Genomic DNA, 22489 nt, shown 5'->3' with positions numbered 1-22489 from the left:
GGCAATTAGTTACTCCGATAAAGCCACTAGAAAACCTGTAACGGATAATTACTGGCAGTTAATTTGTTTACTAGTCTGAGTTCCACTAAGTAATTAATTTGTCTATCCATTATCAACACCTCACGGCCCAGGCTGCTAGTGGTATGTTTGTTTCTAAAGGAAAATGTTTATACAGGTGCTAACATTTACTTTTAGAATGGAATAAAATAGAAATAATTTTATTCATGAGCACAAACACAAAATAGAGAATTGTACATAACAGAGAAACATAAAAGGATAAAGTGCCACGAAATGGTCTCACCTCAGCATGTTGCTGGCGACTTCCAGCACTGATCTTACGATGAGACCACTTGTACAAAATTAATATTTTTCCACACAAGACGCCAAAGTAAAGGTTTTTTAAAGGGTCGGGAACGTGCATGTAACTCCCCTGTTGTTGTAGGCGTCCATAGGTTACCATCAGGCGGGTCGTATGCTTGTTTGCCCACCGACTTGGTCATATAAAAATAGTAAATAAAGATGTGTGCACTTATGATTTACATTACTTCTAGTTTTACTGGGAGGTCAGGTACAAATTGTTTATTTATAAATGATCTAGACGATTTTTATTGGATACTAGCTTCTGCCTGCGACTTTGTCTGATGATATGATATCAAATTTCATATAAACCACTTCAGTGGTTTAATCATGAAGGTTACAGACAGATTTACTTTCTCATTTATAATAACAGTAAGAATTCTTCAATGAATCACAAAAATAGGTACAATTTAGACAGTTCAGCACAATATGTGCTGAATGAACCTGCACTTATGACGTAACTGTATCCAATAAACCAGCCTGTGTTTGAAAACATGGCATCAGATGCCAGGGCAAAGTCCAAACATATGACACACTTAAGTTAGCACTTATGTCAAAGGAACAAGGATTAAAATATGTTCTCACATAACGGCTTTAGCACTCACCATAAGACCTTAATGATTCTAATAAAAACATTTTTATCTTTCTCTGTACTGGGGGCCTAGCAAAGATGCCAAACGTTTGCGCTACGACAAGAAAACGCTTTCCGTCTGTTTATCAGTCGTACATATTAGTGCGATAGAGAGACAAATAGCGTTTTGTTGTTGTAGTGCAAACGATTGACATCTTTGCTAGGCACCCTGTCCATAGAGATAAAAGGATCAACTCCATACATGGCTAACCTTACTTATTAAATAACAAGCAACAACGGTTGCACTCCAGGAGTGCCGATAGAACTGAAAACTCACCTTTCTATGTTACCGACGACGCCCGGTAACACGATACATACGTTTAGCGGAGGTTTGGTGACATGTTTATTTACATACTGCCATGACAACGTCAAATTATTTGAACAGAGTCTTGAAAAGGAGTCCGCAACATAAATGTCAAATAACATTGAGTTTTTCTTTATTGATTTAAATGCCATTTAAATTATGAGTGGCCACCTTACGGGGCTTACGGTCGCGTGATCGCCTTACGCCCCTTACGGTCACGTGATCGCCTTACGCTGGCTCGAGTTTATCATTTTTCCCCCACCTCAAAAAGTGCCCAGCGCCGCTAAAGAAGTTTTCACTTCAACTAGCTAACAGCTCCGGCTTCGCACTGGTAGTTCTACCAATTAAACCTTCCTCAAGAATCACTATTGATAGGTGAAAACTGCGTGGAACTTATTTCTCTATGGTTACTGTTTAAGTACACTTGTAAAATGAATTGATACAAAATGATATCAGCCTATAAAAGGAAATGTTAAGTTATTAATATCTAATCATCCTTTTGTAAACAATAGTAACTACTATCAGCTATTAATAATTATATTTGTTTATTCAATAATGTAATCATTTAATTTTACCCTGTAGGTCATCATAACAAGTTTATACATTATATATAAACATTTATTTACATTTATGGCATGTAGACTAGTTTCGAGTAAATGAAAAGAAATTAAATAAAAATTTAAGTAAAAATGGGGCATTATCTATGAATAGGGACCGTATTGTCGATAGCGCTTACGCCGCTCAGCGTCGCGCGGCATTGTATTGATATCGGAACATTGTTAATAAAGGCGTAAGCGCCATCGACAATAAGGTCCCTTTTCATAGATAACGTCACATATATCTTTATATAATTTCCTTACATTTTTATATAGAAATTCAAACACGTCAAAGTCAAGGTTATTATTAATCAATATTAATATAAAAGCTAATAAGTAACATATTGCTTTATTCCCAAGAGAACAACCTCGTTGCCAGTAAGGATCTAGATTTTTCATATACTGCCCGAGTGCTAGCGAAGGTCTCCATTTCAGCTTTCACATATTTGTCCGGCTGTTGTGCAGACAAAAGACGCTTGTAATATCAGCAACGACACAAGACGACTTCTGAGGATAAATCTCTTAGATTCTTTATCTTGTCACGTGACGTGACACGACCAGACGTCACCTAATTAGGCCTGTCACTTTCGCCGCGCCGGTCAACGGCCGCGTTCGGCGCTCGCGCACTGTCGCTTTCTAGCTTGGGGTGTCTGAATGAAAGTAGTTAGGTACTCGACGATTGTAGGCATTGACGTATATCTCAGGACTGGCCTTATAGCAAGAGATCTAAGGTCCACCACCTTGCATTTTGGAGACAAAGCAAACCGCTTGGAACAGGTGTTCCTGGGGGTGATCTGAGCTGATTTAGCCCGGTTGCCGAGAGGTCCCCCCCAGCAGGTGGGCAGGGGAGGGGGGGCAAAAGTGCCTCCGGCGCGCCTCACTCTAAATTTTATATCTGCATACATCTAGCAACTATATCAAGTTTGGTGTCTTTTTCGTATAATTCGAGGATGGAGAATTCATTTCTGTGACTAAACTTTCACTCACCCATACAAAAAAATCGAGAAATTCAAAATTCAAAAAAAATCTTTACATTTTTTTTTTCGAAAATCCTCTACAAAATTAAAACTACGAGGATTTGCTCTACAAAAAAAATAACTTTCAATAGCCTAGTTATCCTTATATATAGAATAGTAAACTTCTCAATCATTTTTCTTTTATAACTCTGTAAAATAAATTATTTATGTCGCGCGGCGTACCTGCATTGTAAGAGCAGTATGCAGCTTTTAGGATTTTTAAGTATGTTTTGATGGTTTCTTATAAGTTATTATGCTTCTTTTTGTAGATTACATTAATATATTACTTCTGGACGTGATATATATGCAAATATAAATGAAATATATAAATAATAATAATAAGTGGCAGCACAATTCCAACAAGCCCTCGAGCTTGGTTCTCTCCCACCTTCCTTAACAACTGGTGTCACCTTCCTGCTCTTCAAGTCCGGTAGTACCACGGAAGCAAAAAACTACAGACCCATCACATGCTTGCCTACACTCTACAAGCTCCTTACATCCATTTTGAGAGCAGAAATCAATGCGCACATTGTCGCAAACAATATTTTGGCTTCCGCTCAAAATGGATGTAGGGTTGGGTCCCGTGGTACTAAAGAGCTCCTCCTCATAGACATGACCATATGCCAACAAATCCGGCGGAACAAGGGGGCCCTCTCAGCCGCTTGGATTGACTATAAGAAGGCCTATGATTCGGTGCCTCATTCATGGCTGGGGAGGGACTTAGAGCTGTATAAAGTTGATGCAGCTTTGAGAGCCTTCCTAAGCGCGTGTATGAGGCAGTGGACCACAGTCCTTCGTCAACCAGGAGGCGGGGATGACCGCTCTGGCCCGCAGGATTTTATAAGGATTGAGCGAGGAATCTTTCAGGGTGACAGTCTGAGTCCCCTGTGGTTCTGCCTAGCTCTGAATCCCCTCATGAACCTCACCCTGCTGAAAGATTTGGGACTAGGTTGCCGGCTTCGGAGAGAGGGTGAAGTCATTTCTCACCTTTTGTACATGGATGACCTCAAATTATTTGCACAAAATAGCCAAGACTTGTTGGACCTACTGAAAACTACCGAAGTCTTCAGTAGTGCCATCAACATGGAGTTTGGTGTCAATAAATGTGCGGTTATACATGTAGAGCGGGGGAGGGTTGTAAATTCAACAAATTTACAACTCTCTGAGACAATGGCTTTCAGATCTATCTCTGAATCAGAAACCTATGGTACCTACCTTAACCTTGGTATGTCACAGTCGCTGGGTATTGAGGACGAGGGTATTAGACGGTCGGTGAAGGAGCGCTTTTTCAGTCGGCTCACAAAAGTCCTTAACAGTCTTTTGTCAGGAGGCAACAAAGTGCGTGCCTTCAACGCCTGGGTAATGCCCCTACTCACATACTCCTTTGGCATACTAAGGTGGACTCAGACCGAACTGGACGCCCTAGATCGGAGGGTCCGATCACTGCTCACCATGCATCGCATGCTACACCCACGCTCGTCAGTTATGAGATTGTACATCCCACGGAAGTGTGGAGGCCGAGGCTTCCTAAACGCCAAGGATCTCCACAACCGCCAGGTGTACAATCTCAGGAATTATTTCCTTAACAACGAGTGTGGGATGCATCGTGATGTGGTGGCAGTAGACAGGAACCTCACGCCGCTCTCCTTGGCAAACGAGAACTGGCGCAAACCTGTGGTACTAAGTACTGCGGATCGCAAGGCGGCATGGGAGAGTAAGGTGCTACACGGGCGGTTCTACAAGGGCCTCACGGGACCCGATGTGGACCTGCTCGGGTCGGTGAACTGGTTACGATTCGGGGACCTCTTCGGAGAAACCGAGGGTTTTGACTGTGCAATTGCGGACGAAGTAATGATGACGAACAACTATCGGAAATATATCCTGAAGGACGGTACGGTCGACATTTGTGGGGCATGCCGCCGTCCCGGAGAGTCACTCAGGCATATCATTTCCGGTTGTTCTCATCTTGCTAACGGCGAGTACTTGCACAGACATAATCTCGTAGCCAGGATTATTCACCAGCAACTTGCTCTTCTATATGGTCTTGTGGACCGCGAAGTACCGTACTACAAGTATTTACCTGCGCCTGTTCTCGAGAATGGTCGTGCCACGCTCTATTGGGATCGATCTATCATCACTGACAGGACTATTGTAGCCAATAAGCCTGACATTGTGATAATAGATCGATCGCAACGTCGGGCCGTGCTCGTTGACATCACCATCTCCCATGATGAGAATCTCGTGAAGGCCGAGAAGGACAAGTCCAGTAAGTACTTGGCTCACGAGATAACCGCCATGTGGGATGTTGATTCGACGATCATTGTCCCGATAGTCGTTTCAGTGAACGGTCTAATAGCGAAGAGTCTCGACCAACATCTTGAGAGACTCTCGCTAGGTGGTTGGATCAAGGGCCAGAAGGCGCCAGATGCAGAAGGCGGTGATCTTGGAAACGACGCGGATAGTCCGCCAGTTCCTCTCTCTGCGGCCCTGACCACCGGCAGCTTGGGCCTTGCCCCGCTGCTGGCGGCACCCTAGGTTAGGTTTTTTATAATGTGTTTATATGTATTTTTTATTGTTTTGTAAGTGTTTTTATATTTTACTTTTATATTCATATTATAAAAAAACCTAACTTAAGATGAAAGATAAATAAAGTGAATAATAATTAAATGCTTTATTGCACACTACAAAAGAAATGTTACAAAAGTATGAACAGGTACAAAAATGTAGGTAACAACAGGCGGACTTATCGCTAAATAGCGATCTCTTCCAGACAACCTTCAGATAGTGAGACGGCGGAAAAGATTCAAGTTAACGGAAGTTAAATAAAGATGTTGGGAACTAATACCAACGGTCCCTGAGCGCGAGCGCCGCTGCACTGCACCGCCTTCACCTCCGTTTAGATACCTACACTACACGCAAATTTAGTATAATTTTTATGTATACATAGATAAGTATCTCAAAAGACGTAGAAGATATAAGGTCACAATAACTAAATAAAAAATTGATCTGTCGTGAAACTATCCAGTAGGTAGACAACTCATTCTGCATAGGATAATCCAATATTCAGTTATATCGTACTTATTGTAAATTCCTTTATTGTTTTAAATATTTACTGTCTGTACCTACTTGCGTTATGCTGAATAATGTTTTGAAGTGAATGCGTGTCTAAACTAAATGCGTGTAGATATACCTACTTCAGCACGGTCCGCCGTGCGACACAAAACATTTTTTTAAATACAATTATTAGTCAAAAATGGTTGATAAGTTTATTATTCTATATAGTAGAATAACTGGGCTATTCACATGTATTTTTTTTTAGAGCAGATCCTCATAAATTTAATTTTGTAGAGGATTTAAAAAAAAAGTGTAAAGATTTTTTTTGAATTTTGAATTTCTCGATTTTTTTGTATCGGTGAGTGAAAGTTTAGTCACAGAAATGAATTCTCCATCCTCAAATTATACGAAAAAGACACCAAACTTGATATAATTGCTACATGTATGCAGATATAAAATTTAGAGTGAGGCGCGCCGGAGGCACTTTCCCCCCCCTCCCCTGCCCACCTACTGGGGGGGACCTCTCGGCAACCGGGCGAAATTAGCTCAGATCACCCCCAGGAACACCTGTTCCAAGCGGTTTGCTTTGTCTCCAAAATGCAAGGTCCCCTTAGAAAACGGGATCTAAGATCTAGTACTATTACGGGCAATAAGAATGGTGCATGAATGGGGCCAGTACAGCGGTGTGACACCGCTACAACACGATTGGTTGATGAGTTCGCATCACGCGCGCGATTGGTCGCAACGCAACTAGTTGCGTTAGATTGCACGATTGGCTTGAATTCGTGAGTGACACCGCTGAACTAGTACCATTCTTAGTGCCCGTAAGGCCCGTCCTGAGATATATGTCAATGATTGTAGGCCTAAGTTCAAAAACCTTGAACATCATCTGTGAACATTATAACTGTCTTACTATCACGGTTCATGAGATACAGCCTGGTGACAGTGGTGACAGACAGACGGACAATGGAGTCTTAGTAATATAGTCCCGTTTTTACCCGGTACGGAACCCTAAAAAAAACAGTAGACCCGATCTGCGGAAGTTTATATCAAACGATGATGGAATTTATCGGCCGCAGATTAAATTTGCCATCTGGTCTTTTGTGATTTTAGATTGATATTTTTTTTCCCTTTTCCCTCCATTTTCGTTTCGATTCTGTGAATGATGAGTAAAGTTGAAGAAATATTTCGATTGAATTCACATTCCCTATAATTTATAGTACCATTAATGTATAGTACAATATAGGTTAAAACAAAACAAAATTTGCATGCCTAGATTATTGGCGAAATGTGCTGAACTCGCTAAATTGCATGTTACTAGTTACTACCTAATTTCTGTACCTACCACATTTGTAGCAAATAAATTTCTATTTCTATTTCTATTTCCCTAACTTTGTGTACAGTCTCCATCAGGATATATAGGATATATAGGCGGCCAATGTGTTCGCAATATCAGACCCGAACAGATGACCCGCTTAGCAACTTCTGCTGCTGACTGTACAAGCGATCCATCTTACACTTTCACTCTAACCAGAATTCGTTCGTAAACTCCAATGCAAATCCATACGAATATGCCTATAATACAACTGTATGCAATTCTCGACCTTATATTTAACCTTAAACATTGAAGTTCTAAATCTTAACATATATTGCGACTCCACTGTCTTTATACGAATATCCCTAGAAATATACGACTACATTAAATTATCAACCTTGTGTCAAATGTGTAAGGTTCTAAATGTACACGTCTCTTGTGCCTATACTGTATTTTACTTTCGCGATGACTATAAGAGTATAATGGCATAATAAGTGAAATTATCTAATATTGCCTAGATTTGGACTAAGAAAAAATTGAGAGAAAGGTGAACCGCTGCCAATTGAATTTCAAACTTCTTCTTATATTGCTAAAGCTCTATTTGCGGTTGCGGTGCTAATGATTTTGGAAATTATATGTGAAAGAGGAATAGGAAAACCTCTAATATAAATTCTTTGTCCTTATGGTGAAATTATGTTAATATTTACATTATTTACCGGTTCATGAAATTATTATTTGTAGAACCAGCACAGAGACCAAGTATTTTGCGCCATGAGTTGATGTTGTTTTGACATCAAACCATAGAAGCGGAGCGTGAGTCTCACGACCTAATCGCGTAAGCGCCATGAATTTTACGGCGCTTACGACGTTTTGATCGCGTGGTACAGGTTGCGATTGCGACAATTTCATAGTTTGGTATGGCTTCTCTATATTAATAATAACTCAATGTTGAACGCGCGTTGACTGATTAACCGTTTCGGTGCGGATGGCACGACAGGCGTGTCATCAATGTTTTTAACGTGTGGCGCATGACGCAAAGATGACGCATGACACGACAGGCATGTTATCTGGAATAAATACGAATACTGGAATCGCCGCCACAGCCTAAAGTTTTCGAAAATGGAACACGCAACAAAATCCTTAATTAATTTAGGGAAGTTAGTAGGTACAAAACGGGCCCTCTTAACAACGCTATTTGTCTCCTTTAAGTATGTATTTAAGTTAACAGCCTTCCTGTAACATTAATATTCCAGGCCGGTGAGAAAACGGCCACTTTACTGCTTACATTTTGTTAAACTACTGATATGATGCGACTCATGCGTTAGCGAGAGACGTGATTCGTTGTCAAGCATCGGTTTTGTTAGACAGTGGCCACAGTGGGTATTCTGTCCATTATAAAGCAACGGAGTCAGTTGCCTGTGAGTCAGCGGAGGCCTTTCTACGTCTGCGGGCCGTCTGGCCAAACGTTTCCACGTTACGTAAATACCACGGCTTCCATATTCGGCCTTCGCAAGCGATTGCACTTACAACACTTTCAAGAGCCCATCAACGTGCACACTAGCGCCACTGCTAAATAATCGTGATTATTTAAATTTAACGAAATATATTTAAAAAAGGGGGCCGCTACGTACTGTATCTTGTATTAAAGTACCTTTTGAATACATCAAACTAGTTTCTATGTTGCTGGATTCGTCAATCTATGCGTCCAAAGTTAAAACGGCCGTTTTTGTTTTGAGTTTATAGATTGACGAATCCAGCGACATAGAAACTAGTTTGATGTATTCAAAAGGTACTTTAATACAAGATACAGTACGTAGCAGCCCCCTTTTTAAAATATATTTCGTTAAATTTAAATAATCACGATTATTTAGCAGTGGCGCTAGTGATGTAACGTTGATGGGCTCTTAAGAGGGGGGCGTAAAGCGTAAATTAGGAGGACACAACAGATATGGCGGGCACGGGAACCTTGCGTATTACAATCACGGAGTCACTGCATTATTATTTAGGAATTTTTAAATATAAACTAGTAGTAAAACCTAAATATCGTCGGGTGACAAGTAAAAGTCACTAACTAACATCATCGAAATTATTGGACAATAAACCGTGTTACAAGTGTAATAAAGTGCATTGTTACTTTAATTTTTTGATAGTACTTAGTGACTTTTACTTGTCACCCGACAATTAATATGTATAGTGTTTGACCGAAATCGACCCGGAACATGATTTTTATGCCGAAATAGAACCCGAAACTTCGATCGGAAGCTACCGAACCGAAAACAAGTTTCGGCGCGGCGCGGCCGAAAGGTTATGCGGTATTTTGCCCGAAACCGAACCCTTGTCCGAAACATGACTTTTATGCCGAAAACTAAACTCAGGCCGGACACTAATATAAGAGGTTCTAAACTTCGCAAAGTTAATATTTTCGTCTAACAATAACCAAAAGCATGAGTACTAAGTTTGAACGCGATCAATGGCCCGCGACGATCAGACAGCGGAACCGAGCAGCATTCCGGGCATTCTGATCGTGCTAAGTATAGCTTAGTCTATTGTTAGTGCTAGTGCTAACAGCAGCTTCACTATTGTTAGACTTTATGTCGTTGTAATAAAGGCTACGATCAGTTAACGAATCTAAGTGGAACTCACGTACAACTACGATAATATATATTCTGAAGCCCGGTCTGGCCTATGATGCCTATGCCTGCCTAAGACAAGACTTAATATAGTAACACTCAACCAACTTTCAATAAAACAAGTTATGATCTAGGCAACACCATCCGTGCCATGGAGCCGTTTAATAACATAAACTACGACAGGTTGCACCGTTCACATTCACATTGCTTTCAGAGTCTAATCTCGAAACCAGCTTAAATAAGCGGTCTTATTATACTACAGATTTCAAAGACACATAGGTGTATAAATACTGGTCGATTTGCTAACGCTTGGTATGCATTGGAAACATAGTAAATTATAATGAGAACGCCTGCTAAATGATAAACAGCACATGCACTTTCAAGATCAAAATATTCCGTCCCTATTGCTCATAACTTGCAAGTCTTGCAACGATTAAGCGCGAGCGAGACAAAGACGTTTCCATTTTCCTTGAATAGATGAAACACAAGTTGTAAAGTAATAACCATAATGTAAACATCCACGCAATTTGAGGCTGTAAGTCTTCAGAAATAAGTAGCATTGTAGCGTGTACAATCAAATGGACTTGTGTCAGTCTGGTTTTAAAGTAAAGTTTAATATTAAACTAAGACCACCGAGTACGTAGTGGAAGAACTGGAAGATAATTGGAAACTCGTTAAGAGCCCATCAACATGCACACTAGCGCCACTGCTAAATAATCGTGATTATTTAAATTTAACGAAATGTATTTAAAAAAGGGGCCGCTACGTACTGTATCTTGTATTAAATTACCTTTTGAATACATCAAACTAGTTTCTATGTTGCTGGATTCGTCAATCTATAAACTCAAAACAAAAACGGCCGTTTTAACTTTGGACGCATAGATTGACGAATCCAGCAAGCAGTGGCGCTAGTGTGCACGTTGATGCTGGGCTCTTAAGGCCTTTTAATGAAGCTCTGGTGGAATCCTAGTAGGAATTGTAACATGAATTGATACAGTCAGCAGCGCGGGCAAGATGTTCAAAATTACCTTGACACGCGCTTATTCTCTTAACAATAAACTCGCGTCAATCATTTTTAAGACCTCGCCCGCTTAGCAACTATTGCTGCTGACTGTACACCTACTAGTCGGACCACGGATTTGGCATAATATGTGGGATCGATCGACACCATGGCATACAAATAATGGCAACAGGAGATAAAAAAATCTGTATGTAAACAACATTTTTGGCTTTTTGCACGATGCGAGCGTAGGTATAGCCGATAACATGGGAAAATATACGGGTATATAGCAAAAAACGCCAACGATCAGAGAACCCGCCTAACGTGTCGCTGCCGTACGGTTTGCAATCCGGATCCGGAATGTATGAAATTATCCGGATCTGGATCCGGATCCGCGGATCTTCCCATACATTTCGGATCCGTCGTGCAAACCATAGTCGCTGGCAGTAAATGTGTTCCTGTACGGCTACCATCAGTTTGGCACTGTCATAAACGCCATCGAGAACGTAATTTATTTTCTATACATCTCGCTCGTACTCGCATATTAGTGCGAACGAGATGTATAGAAAGTATTCAAAGTTACGACCTTAAACCCTCCTGCCCTCTTTCCAAGTCCGAGGAAGAGCGAGGTCGTTTAGGTCTATAAATAGCTCTGAATACATTGCGAACGACTTATTGGCTACATAAACATTGTCAGCGCTGTGCAAATTAACTTGATCTTAGTGGCCTTGTGCAGTCAAGTGATATGTCTAAAGTCAAGTAAACACAGATGATGATGATGATGATGATGATGATGATGATGATGATGAGGGGATGGTGCAAGACAAGGCGTTAACTGTCATCCATCCTCCACGGTGTTAATCATACCAACCAGAGAATAGAGTGTATAGAGAGTTACTGTCATAGTAAATTATGTATATAGCCACAGTACATTTACTGCCATCTTTCGACAGAAGATTAAAACTTTTAGAACGGCATTTAACTCTGATTCTTATTCTTTCACTGATATGTGTTAAATGGTTGAATATCAAAAAGTAACGCCATCCACTCGACAGTAAGCCAGAGGTATGGCGCCATCGTTCGAAAAGATTGCACCATACCTTTGGCCTAGTGTCGAGTAGGTGGCGTTTCTTTTATCAGTCTGAATTTTATGAGGCTCATTTAACACATTCAGTGCCGAAAACCCGGCTATCGGGTATTTTATGATTTCGTTCCCAGGCCGGACGACCCGACAGTCGTGATCGTGGTACTACAGCTTTAGATGACGAAATTTTTGTGGCCAGGCGCGGATGTCTTGTTTGGCTGGGTGGCAATCTGGCAATGAATGTGTTAAATCTAAATACAATCGATCAGTACGGATATGATGGTCGTTCTTGTCTACGTGACAGCGTGATAAAACGGTGTCCGTCACTTTCTTTCCCACGGTGTTAAACAGTGACAGTTATTTTATCACGTGGATAAAGATGGATAAAGCTATCCATAATAGGCTGGCAGGCTCGCAATTCGAATCAAATCAACCTCTGATAGAAAACTATTCTCAACAAGTAATATGTGACGTTATCTATGAAAAGGGACCTTATTGTTGATGGCGGTTACGCCATTATTAACGATGCTCCGATATATATACAATGCCGTGCGACGCTGTGCGGCGTAAGCGCCATCGACAATAGGGTCCCTTTTCATAGATAATGCCCCATATGTGTTATAAATTATAATCTAAAGTTAGATTTATTGGGAAAGCGTCAGCCGGTCACATTCCGCCCACGCGACGCGAGTAATATCTTTCTATCTGGTTATTTATTGGCTAGCACCAATGATATTATAACCATAGATAGGTTATACTCATACTTGAGGAGCACAAAAAATACTTCCATATTTATTTCTGTGCCTACGAAGAAATCTATTATTTTTGATTAATTTTCTCATTCAATCCATCTTCGTTACATTCGTTGTTAAACATAAGGTCGTCTCTTTCTCTTTCGGTGTGCGGGAGCTCGTTAGCACGTGCACATTTCTCGCCTATCCAGCCGCGTCTAAAGGCAACTTGACCAATTTGTCACAAGTTAAGCGCTTCAATTTTGGAACGCCTATAACCTATCTTGAGTTATAAATCATTGGCTAGCACTGTCAATGTGGCCGTAGATTATTTTCTACGGAAATCTGCAGTTAATATTTATGGCTACCTTGATTGAGTGGTTGCAATTTGCAGTGAATGAGAGACGTTTTTGAAATTAGGAAACATGGAAAATTCATTGCCTAAGCCCGTACCATGAGTCACTGACAGTGTCAAAACTGACATATACGCTATCGAGAACCTAATTTACTTTCTATACATTCGCTCGCACTAATATGCGAGTACGAGCGAGATGCATAGAAAGTAAATTACGTTCTCGATGGCGTTTATGTCAGTGCCAAACTGGTGGTACACTGGAGTGGTATTCGACCTCGTGACTCCGAGTTTGTACTGTACGATATAACCCTACCCGAAGTATTTTTGTATGTCTCCAAAAAAGTTAGATGTAAGTATTAGAAGTTATCAACTTTTTAAAAGCTCCCAAACTGTGAGTGACGAGGGTCGTATTGAATTTCTTTAACTACTTACGTACGCTACTGTTTTTAGGGTTCCGTAGCCAAATGGCAAAAAACGAAACCCTTATAGATTCGTCATGTCTGTCTGTCTGTCTGTCTGTCCGTCTGTCCGTCTGTCCGTCTGTCTGTCCGTCCGTATGTCACAGCCACTTTTCTCCGAAACTATAAGAACTATACTGTTGAAACTTGGTAAGTAGATGTATTCTGTGAACCGCATTAAGATTTTCACACAAAAATAGAAAAAAAACAATAAATTTTTGGGGTTCCCCATACTTCGAACTGAAACTCAAATTTTTTTTTTTCATCAAACCCATACGTGTGGGGTATCTATGGATAGGTCTTCAAAAATGATATTGAGGTTTCTAATATCATTTTTTTCTAAACTGAATAGTTTGCGCGAGAGACACTTCCAAAGTTGTAAAATGTGTGTCCCCCCCCCCTGTAACTTCTAAAATAAGAGAATGATAAAACTAAAAAAAATATATGATGTACATTACCATGTAAACTTCCACCAAAAATTGGTTTGAACAAGATCTAGTAAGTAGTTTTTTTTTTATACGTCATAAATCGCCTAAATACGGAACCCTTCATGGGCGAGACCGACTCGCACTTGGCCGCTTTTTTTGTTCTTGGTTATCCCCAGGCTACCTTCCCCCCACGCAGCCCGATCGCTCTACTGCTCCAGAAGTATACAGCCTAAGTCAGGATAATAAAAAAAAAACTATTTAAGTACCATTGTTGGACCTTGTGTTGTGTATTTACAATAAGGCTTACGAATGCTCAATTAAATGGAAGATGGTACAGATGGCCTACCGCGAACCATGCACATTCGACGTGTTGCCTCCCTGTTACACTTACTTACGAATTTACAAGTGCGATAGAGAGGCAACACGTCGAACGTGGTTCGCGGTAGGCCCTCAGGTATTAGTCACCTTACAACATATATGTACTGTAGACACCGACATTGCGTCGTTGATTGAACCATGATTCACCCGTGATTCACTCGTAACTGTTTATGGCTACTTAATCGTACAAAAACTTAATCAGACGAGGCAATTAAACTGACAGTCTTTAGACCTTATTGTCAAAGCATTAAGGTTTACTAATTGTATGTACCCTGAACACCACACCTATCGTGTGCGGCGCGTCATTGTGAACCTTGTCGGTATGCATGAAGGTTGAAATTGCGATGACGTCCTTGGCGGTTAAAGGGTTAAGTATGAGCGATGATACCCCGTTTTAAATACTACTGTTATGATGAAAGTGAATGTTATATTGTATGAGTCAGTGATTTATATAGGCTGATTAGAAATACATAATTTGATTAGTTTTTCTTTAAGTTAATTAATAGGTACAGTACAGTATTAGTTTAATTATTATTATTTTTTATTTTATTTTATTTATTCAGAACACATACAGTCATACATGATACATAAGTTAGAAGTGCATAATACGCACAGTTAGTAGAAAATAGTGAATAACTATTCACTATTTGCGAATTTCGGTAGGCCCCCAGGGTTCACATCAGATCGACTTGACTAGTGTATAAGTAGAGCAACAATGTCAGGGCGTCCATAAAACTATGCTATTATGCAACTTATCCTACATCTTTAAAAACCTAGCATTCGAAGTAAACAGAAGGTACGGAATCCTAAGAAATAGTCCCGATTTAATATGAAGGAACGTGTAAAAAGTCGCCAAGCTTTAAGTATCATTCACGCGTCTATTTTTACATGTCATGACAATTATAAAGGCCGCCTGTGACAAAGCGTGCAAAAACGTCCAAACGCCGGCGCCTGCGCATATAATGTTGACCGATTATACACTTTAATGCAACGAGATAAAGTTTAAAACTAAGTTTACGTGTGACTGTCAGTACGAGGCTATTGCAATTGTGAACTCAGCCACTATTAAAGAGCTTTACTTATACATTCGACCTTACCGTTGTTAAACAAAGTTCACATTTGAGTAACAAAAACATTGGGCTGCAGACGCGAGGATTACCTATCAAAGGACTGTCTCAAAAAGCTTAATGTTTTCGTTAAAGCTACGCTCAATTCAACCCTGGGTCTTTATCCACAAGGTTCACTTTTGCAAAAAAGGATAATTCTAAATGGGTGGTTTTGAAAATTAGCTTGTTCATAGGTCTGAGTCATTTCGTGACAGCTGATGATCGATCCACTTCCGTCGAGCTTTCTAATAAGAAAGTGAGCTTGATTGTATGTTTGTGTGGATGGGTTTAATGAGCTTTCTGATACTTTCGTTATCGCTGAACTTTGGTTTGTTTTTCGCTAATTAGGACGGATCACGCACAATAAACGTACTGTACGGATATGATGGTCGTTCTTATCTACGTGACAGCGTGATAAAACGTTAGGCGTCACTTTCTATCCCGCGGTGTTAAAAGGTGACAGTTAATTTATCACGTGGATAAAAAACCAACCATAATACGCCGGTTGATACGGTGGTAATTGATAACTTTTTTAACAAACTACGATAACATTGACATACGGTTTAGTGCAACTGGCCGTTAGTCCATTTTTTTTTAATTATAAATGGGCTTACTCATGGCCACAGACTAGCCGAGGCGAAGACGTGGCCAACGATGGAGCGAGCCTGCCCAGAAGGTGCCTGTTCACCCTTGATATGAGGGTTGCCGGGTTATATGAGCTCGGAAATATAGACGCCGGCAAGGAATTCCATTCCTTGGCAGTGCGCATAGGAAAAGAGGAAGCAAAGCGCTTCGTGCGAATTGGTGGAATATATACCAAGTAAGGATGGAAACCGGCCGTGCGTCTAAAAGTCCGATGGTAGAATGGGGACGGTGGAATAAGCTCGTGTAGCTCTTGATCTTGAGCACACTCCCCGAAGTGCAACCTGTAGAATAGACATCAAAGAAAAATCTTTATTAGCATAAAAATTGGAAGAGATTAAACAAAGTCTTAAATAATATTCATTGGTCAATAATAAGTCTTAATAATAGTTAGTTTCTTTCTTCCCTTGTGCTTTATGAATTTTATGACTGCGTGATTTTGATTAACTTGTTGAAATACCTTTTGGCAAAGTGATTTTATTGCTAAAGTTCTTATTTGTAGCTAAGATTATTCAACAAGATTAAACAGAGGTATTAATATCTATATGGAATTCCTCAAATTAGTAACACAATGTTTACTAGAATGAACACTTTTTTATGACCGTGTAAATGCAATTTCACACTCGTACGTCCTCGTAAACATCGCAAAAAACGTTAAATATAGTTAGTTCAATGTCATTGTTTATTCTAATCTGTGTATTGACAGACAGACAAATAGCGAGATTGTTTTCCTGTTTACCTCCTTGGACGCGTTTCATGAGACTTGAAATTATATTTCTGAACACTATTTTAAAGCTTTCATACTCAAGCTTTAGTGTTTTTTCGTGCATTAAACACGACACTTCTAAATTCATGACACATTTCTGTAGTTGCAGGCGTCCATAGGCTTTGGTGACTGCTTACCATCAGGCGGGCAGTATGCTAGAAAAAACATGATCTCCATAGAGTCAACTAAAAGACGCTGTTAGCGTTAGACTTAGCTTTCGAGTTGACCAGTAAGTAGGTACCTACATCAAGTCAAGACCTCATCACCAACTTAGTTCGTGCCTAACTCCGTAACTTTTTAGGGTTCCGTAGCCAAATGGCAAAAAACGGAACCCTTATGGATTCGTCATGTCTGTCTGTCTGTCTGTCTGTCCGTCTGCCCGTCTGTCTGTCCGTCCGTATGTCACAGCCACTTTTTTCCGAAACTATAAGAACTATACTGTTGAAACTTGGTAAGTAGATGTATTCTGTGAACCGCATTAAGATTTTCAGACAATAGAAAAAAAACAATAAATTTTGGGGGTTCCCCATACTTAGAACTGAAACTCAAAAAAATTTTTTTCATCAAACCCATACGTGTGGGGTTATGGATAGGTCTTCAAAAATGATATTGAGGTTTCTAATATCATTTTTTTCTAAACTGAATAGTTTGCGCGAGAGACACTTCCAAAGTGGTAAAATGTGTGTCCCCCCCCCCCCTGTAACTTCTAAAATAAGAGAATGATAAAACTAAAAAAAATATATGATGTACATTACCATGCAAACTTCCACCAAAAATTGGTTTGAACGAGATCTAGTAAGTAGTTTTTTTTAATACGTCATAAATCCTCTAAATACGGAACCCTTCATGGGCGAGTCCGACTCGCACTTGGCCCCTTTTTTAAGTTCTGACATAAGCAAGATCGAATAAAAAGCGGCCAAGTGCGAGTCGGACTCGCCCATGAAGGGTTCCGTATTTAGAGAGAGAGAGTGAATATTTGTCAACGTATTGCATGCAGTAATTTCCTTTTGACTCATAAATGCACGTGAGTAGTTTGTTGAATCATTTTGTTTGTGAAAATGTTGAAATATCCGGAAGCCCGGTAGCCGCTGATGCCGATAGCCCGGCTTTTGGGGGGCAAAAACGTATCGTCGTGGGTTCTTCGGATCTTAGCTCGTATGATTTTCGATTGTGTAAAGGAGCCCACAGATTACCAGTTCGCCGGACGAAATATATAGAGTGAAGAATAGAGTGCTGACTCCATCCATACATCAGTTTTGCTCACTCCATACATGTATTTTTTTCTATATGGTTAAACTCAAAACGTGTGTACGTTACGTAAGTTTACGTGTGACTGTCAGTACGAGGCTATTGCAATTGTGAACTCAGCCACTATTAAAGAGCTTTACTTATACATTCGACCTTACCGTTGTTAAACAAAGTTCACATTTGAGTAACAAAAACATTGGGCTGCAGACGCGAGGATTACCTATCAAAGGACTGTCTCAAAAAGCTTAATGTTTTCGTTAAAGCTACGCTCAATTCAACCCTGGGTCTTTATCCACAAGGTTCACTTTTGCAAAAAAGGATAATTCTAAATGGGTGGTTTTGAAAATTAGCTTGTTCATAGGTCTGAGTCATTTCGTGACAGCTGATGATCGATCCACTTCCGTCGAGCTTTCTAATAAGAAAGTGAGCTTGATTGTATGTTTGTGTGGATGGGTTTAATGAGCTTTCTGATACTTTCGTTATCGCTGAACTTTGGTTTGTTTTTCGCTAATTAGGACGGATCACGCACAATAAACGTACTGTACGGATATGATGGTCGTTCTTATCTACGTGACAGCGTGATAAAACGTTAGGCGTCACTTTCTATCCCGCGGTGTTAAAAGGTGACAGTTAATTTATCACGTGGATAAAAAACCAACCATAATACGCCGGTTGATACGGTGGTAATTGATAACTTTTTTAACAAACTACGATAACATTGACATACGGTTTAGTGCAACTGGCCGTTAGTCCATTTTTTTTTTATTATAAATGGGCTTACTCATGGCCACAGACTAGCCGAGGCGAAGACGTGGCCAACGATGGAGCGAGCCTGCCCAGAAGGTGCCTGTTCACCCTTGATATGAGGGTTGCCGGGTTATATGAGCTCGGAAATATAGACGCCGGCAAGGAATTCCATTCCTTGGCAGTGCGCATAGGAAAAGAGGAAGCAAAGCGCTTCGTGCGAATTGGTGGAATATCTACCAAGTAAGGATGGAAACCGGCCGTGCGTCTAAAAGTCCGATGGTAGAATGGGGACGGTGGAATAAGCTCGTGTAGCTCTTGATCTTGAGCACACTCCCCGAAGTGCAACCTGTAGAATAGACATCAAAGAAAAATCTTTATTAGCATAAAAATTGGAAGAGATTAAACAAAGTCTTAAATAATATTCATTGGTCAATAATAAGTCTTAATAATAGTTAGTTTCTTTCTTCCCTTGTGCTTTATGAATTTTATGACTGCGTGATTTTGATTAACTTGTTGAAATACCTTTTGGCAAAGTGATTTTATTGCTAAAGTTCTTATTTGTAGCTAAGATTATTCAACAAGATTAAACAGAGGTATTAATATCTATATGGAATTCCTCAAATTAGTAACACAATGTTTACTAGAATGAACACTTTTTTATGACCGTGTAAATGCAATTTCACACTCGTACGTCCTCGTAAACATCGCAAAAAACGTTAAATATAGTTAGTTCAATGTCATTGTTTATTCTAATCTGTGTATTGACAGACAGACAAATAGCGAGATTGTTTTCCTGTTTACCTCCTTGGACGCGTTTCATGAGACTTGAAATTATATTTCTGAACACTATTTTAAAGCTTTCATACTCAAGCTTTAGTGTTTTTTCGTGCATTAAACACGACACTTCTAAATTCATGACACATTTCTGTAGTTGCAGGCGTCCATAGGCTTTGGTGACTGCTTACCATCAGGCGGGCAGTATGCTAGAAAAAACATGATCTCCATAGAGTCAACTAAAAGACGCTGTTAGCGTTAGACTTAGCTTTCGAGTTGACCAGTAAGTAGGTACCTACATCAAGTCAAGACCTCATCACCAACTTAGTTCGTGCCTAACTCCGTAACTTTTTAGGGTTCCGTAGCCAAATGGCAAAAAACGGAACCCTTATGGATTCGTCATGTCTGTCTGTCTGTCTGTCTGTCCGTCTGCCCGTCTGTCTGTCCGTCCGTATGTCACAGCCACTTTTTTCCGAAACTATAAGAACTATACTGTTGAAACTTGGTAAGTAGATGTATTCTGTGAACCGCATTAAGATTTTCAGACAATAGAAAAAAAACAATAAATTTTGGGGGTTCCCCATACTTAGAACTGAAACTCAAAAAAATTTTTTTCATCAAACCCATACGTGTGGGGTTATGGATAGGTCTTCAAAAATGATATTGAGGTTTCTAATATCATTTTTTTCTAAACTGAATAGTTTGCGCGAGAGACACTTCCAAAGTGGTAAAATGTGTCCCCCCCCCCCCTGTAACTTCTAAAATAAGAGAATGATAAAACTAAAAAAAATATATGATGTACATTACCATGCAAACTTCCACCAAAAATTGGTTTGAACGAGATCTAGTAAGTAGTTTTTTTTAATACGTCATAAATCCTCTAAATACGGAACCCTTCATGGGCGAGTCCGACTCGCACTTGGCCCCTTTTTTAAGTTCTGACATAAGCAAGATCGAATAAAAAGCGGCCAAGTGCGAGTCGGACTCGCCCATGAAGGGTTCCGTATTTAGAGAGAGAGAGTGAATATTTGTCAACGTATTGCATGCAGTAATTTCCTTTTGACTCATAAATGCACGTGAGTAGTTTGTTGAATCATTTTGTTTGTGAAAATGTTGAAATATCCGGAAGCCCGGTAGCCGCTGATGCCGATAGCCCGGCTTTTGGGGGGCAAAAACGTATCGTCGTGGGTTCTTCGGATCTTAGCTCGTATGATTTTCGATTGTGTAAAGGAGCCCACAGATTACCAGTTCGCCGGACGAAATATATAGAGTGAAGAATAGAGTGCTGACTCCATCCATACATCAGTTTTGCTCACTCCATACATGTATTTTTTTCTCTATGGTTAAACTCAAAACGTGACGGCTCCGAACAACTGACAGGCTGATATCGTCATATCTTCCGGCGTACTGGTAATCAGTGGGCCCCTTAAGGAATAACATTTGATTAGATTATAACAAACAGATTTGCTATCAACTTGTAATGCCTGCTAGATTTCCAGTAGCCTATCATATCGTTATCAATTATCATAGACACACTTGACAGGCTGATAGTCATAGCATAGTATAGGGACTATGACAGTAAATTATCCTCGGTTGTTTAATCTCATGAGATTTTACTCTCAATTCGCAGAATTTGTAAAACAACACCCTGAATTATTTATTACAGCTAGTGACATATACCCTAGAAATACTAGAAACGGTGAACGACTTGTAGTTGGAATGCAAAAAAAAACTGCAATTTTTAACAAAAACTGCCCTGCTATGTGTGTGGAAATATTTAATAAGTTGCCACCTGACATTAAATGCTTGCCAATTAATAAATTTAAGAAAACCCTACATGAATGGCTATTAAATAAAATGTTTTATTCACTTTACGATTATTTGAATAACTCGTAATATAATGTAGTACATAATGTAATAAATACTTAGCTTAAGAAATACAACAAATATTTGCATGCTGTTTGTGGACGGTTGAATCAGGAGAAACTTATGTATATATAACAACTGTAATCTGACCCTATTCACGCGAATAAATAATTTATGATTTATGATGCCACGACCGTTACAAATTATTTACTTATTAATTCCCTACAAATATTAGGGCGCCATAAGCCCTCAGGAAATTGTCATATATCTACTTGAAACTTTCGACCCATGACACCGTCACGTCCGTGACCGAGTGGCCGAGCTGTTCAGAAGGGCAACCGCGAAAACCGAAATTCGCAAATTGCGGGGATCTTTCTTTTTTTACTCCAATGAAGGCGTAATTAGAGTGACAGAGAAAAATGCCCGCAATTTGCGCGCTTCGAATTTCGCGGTTATAGATAGCCCAGGCATTTGTCGCGTAAACGGAGGACGCTGGTTCGATTCCAGCCTTGGACACTGGAGAGTGGAGGGCCTTGTTCATATTTTCCTTTGTATATGACATTTATTTATTTTTGTATGTTGTCAGTATCAGGTAAATTGGGTAACGCATATTTTAAATTGCACATAATTACATACCAGAAGCGCTTCACTTAAGTTTTCTTAACTCAATATTTTGCTAACACCTTTTTTTAAACATAGAATACTGTTTATAAATTAACTCTGCTAATTAATAGCTTATCATAATCGGCTTATAGGCTAGGTCCGGATAATCCGTAACGGTCGGACGGACGAGATGGGGTTTACATTTCCATTCCACGGTAATTTCTCACCTGTTCCTGTTTCTGTGGTTTTTAGATTTACATTTACATCCACAAGTACGCTTATACTTTAAAATACTACTTTAGGCCGTTTGTTTGGGTTAAAGGGCGTGCCACATACACTCAAAAAACACCCACCATTCTTCATTAGTCGGATAAATAGTAAATACTATCCGTTTCCTCTT

General features: G+C 39.8%; 2 protein-coding genes across 3 annotated transcripts in view; one reads left to right on the top strand and one right to left on the bottom strand.

Annotated features, from left to right (window-relative positions):
• Window positions 1–22489, top strand: part of LOC134648612 (nuclear receptor-binding protein homolog) — a 48923-nt gene that overhangs the window by 1387 nt on the left and 25047 nt on the right. The window lies entirely within an intron of this gene.
• The window catches only part of LOC134648615 (somatostatin receptor type 2), a 358966-nt gene that overhangs the window by 332266 nt on the left and 4211 nt on the right, over window positions 1–22489 (bottom strand). The gene's annotated exons all lie outside the window — the stretch shown is intronic.

The sequence above is a fragment of the Cydia amplana genome, chromosome 6 (assembly GCF_948474715.1).
Source record: "Cydia amplana chromosome 6, ilCydAmpl1.1, whole genome shotgun sequence".
NCBI lineage: Eukaryota > Metazoa > Arthropoda > Insecta > Lepidoptera > Tortricidae > Cydia > Cydia amplana.
The sequence above is the reverse complement of the archived record's forward strand: the minus strand, read 5'-3'. Positions and strand labels throughout refer to the sequence as shown.